Source organism: Bactrocera oleae, chromosome 4 (assembly GCF_042242935.1).
Source record: "Bactrocera oleae isolate idBacOlea1 chromosome 4, idBacOlea1, whole genome shotgun sequence".
Taxonomy (NCBI): domain Eukaryota; kingdom Metazoa; phylum Arthropoda; class Insecta; order Diptera; family Tephritidae; genus Bactrocera; species Bactrocera oleae.
Genome location: NC_091538.1, coordinates 30163496 through 30166061, shown reverse-complemented (window position 1 = coordinate 30166061; position 2566 = coordinate 30163496). Strand labels below are relative to the sequence as shown.

At 32.3% G+C, this 2566-nt stretch overlaps 1 long non-coding RNA gene across 1 annotated transcript; it reads right to left on the bottom strand.

Annotated features, from left to right (window-relative positions):
- Nucleotides 1-203: 203 nt before the first annotated feature.
- Nucleotides 204-823, bottom strand: LOC138857209 (uncharacterized). Its single transcript, XR_011396247.1, has 3 exons — nucleotides 612-823; nucleotides 408-542; nucleotides 204-336 (listed from the first exon to the last, which is right to left on the bottom strand). It is a non-coding gene; the product is annotated as an uncharacterized lncRNA (long non-coding RNA).
- Nucleotides 824-2566: the final 1743 nt, after the last annotated feature.

Sequence of the window (2566 nt, the reverse complement as noted above, 5' to 3'; positions counted from 1 at the left end):
CTATGTCACAGTATCCACCGAATAAAGAGGCATTTGTTATGGAGTTAAATTACGTTTATTACGTTTTGTAATTCCCCTTAAAATATCTGCATTTTTTTCTATCCACTCAATAATTATGACATTTCGTGATTTATTTTTATGTTTTTCCCTACAGAAATAAAGATAAGTTAATTCGTAACAATAAAATAAATTAATTTTTTAACTTACATTTCAAATCTGTCAAGTAGAGCTGCAAGACTATCGATAGTTAGAAAAAAATACTATCGATACTATCGATAAAATCTTCTTCTCTTCGCTGGTTGGTGGTCTTTGTACACTTCCTTTTTATGAAATAATCTGTGTATTTATTTTTAAAACAAAACATGAACAATAATGGAAAAAACCAAAGTTAATTAAAATTTACTAACCATGGCGACAAAAATTCCTAATTGCGGCTGAACGTATGAATAAGTGTGGAATTGTGCAACCGACATTTTACAACATTAGAAATTCTTAACAATATGTAATTATTTCCGCAAGATTCTTTTTAACGCACTCAACATCTAATTAAAGTAAAAAAAATTGTTAAATTTAATAATATGTATATTATTTATAAAATGTAATGTACTTACGAATTTAAATGAAGAGATGATTTTAAGAATCATTTAATCATCTTTTATCCAAAATCAGACTTCTAATCTGAAATTACCGGACTATGTCATTATATAGCTATGTTAGTGAAATTTTGATTGTTGGCAAATCTAGTTAAAGCATAAACCATTGATAATCAAAAAACTATTAATAGGGAGACGAAATTAAAACTATCTATAGTCCCACCGATTGTTTTGCAGCTCTACTGTCAATGACTATCTTCTGGCTTTGTTTCTGATAACAAAACCGATAAAATTTATTTCCATGATACCCAAAACCGGTACAATTTCTGTTTCGAACGTCAAACTAATAATATCTGAATTCATGGCACCTACTTAATTTTTTTTGGCGGTTTCAGTTCTGATTCCGACAATTATCAGATTCTACAACACCCCTGAATATTTAGTATCACACTGATATTATAATAACAAGGCCAAAAAATGGAATTAAATCGCCAATATTTTTGCGCGATTATTTCCTTAAACTTTCGACGTGGATTAACTCAGCATCGATGAACTTGTACATTTACATGCACATTTGATTAAAAAAAAACACTGTTCACGTTGGATTCCACACAATTTTCCAATCTCTAAAAAAAAGCGTCGTGTGATTGGTTGGGTCAAACTCCGTCTATGACATCGTGGCAGGCGATGAATCGTGGTTTTACGGGTACACTAAATTGAGAGTTGTACACAACCATTTGTTTGTCAGGTGTCTTTCGAGAAATCAGGAAACCAACCGACGAAGTTGGATCAGTCTTCACCACGACAATGCGAGGTCTCAGACATCGAATGAAACAACTGCATTTTTGAGCATTAAAGACATCAATTTGATGAGTCATCATCATATAGTCCTGACTTGGCACCGAATGACTTCCTTTTGTTCCCGGACGTAAAAAATTAACTAAGAGGTCAACGTTTTTCAATACCTGAAGAGGCGGTTGATGCGAACGTTTTAGAGATACCTCAATCAGAGTGGCTACATTGGCTCATTGGAGATCTGGACTGGTTTCATTTTATTTGGTATTAAACTAAATAAATTATGCCTGAGAAAATATATATTTACACCCAATTTAGTTATTGATAACTTAGATATTGACCATTCATCAAATCATTGTAATAGATACAGGTGTATATGAAGGCTGGGGTAATTCACGGTGATGCGTTCACTTAATTTTTCAAGATGTGCTACATACTAAATTACACATACAGCATAAAGTCAACTTTAATTTTTGAAATATTTTTACTTGTAATAGGTACATGGTGCAAAAGTAAGAAAAATACACCAGTAAGCATGCGGTGTTCTCATTTTTGCGTTGCACCTTATCAGTTCTCAGTTATGTATATATGTGTTGTAAATAAATTGAATCCGAAAAAAATGTGTTATATGAATCGCGATATTAAAACCAACTTTATATATTTAAATAGAATTTGTTAAAATTTATATGTAAAACAACGAGGTAGCGAATGTTAGAAACGGTCTGATTTACAATAATAGGCTTAAGGTCTTGGTCTTGCCAAGCGTAATTGTTCTCCCATGTATGTACAATATGCACAAACATATTGAAGAATAAAAGATAATGAGGAACTGGAATAACGGTGGTATACAAATTAACGGACCAGATAACAATTGATAGTAAATGTTGACAATATTTTCTCAACACTGAGGATGGTATTTATGCGCATGTATATTAAGTATAAGTTAGAATTTCAGATTGATGCTACAAATTATTGGCAGTTCCATCTTTTAAGAGGTGCTGAATTTTCGTCTTTGATGCATACGACGTCAGTAATTTCTATATTTCGGAGTGGTATACGCCATTTCGCCCGTTTTTGTAAAATAGTGAGATATTCTTCACTCCGTCGCTTCCAAAATATTAGTTGTATGTAGGTAACGTTCTGCCAGCAATCTAAACGATTGCAGTTTAGTTGCGTGA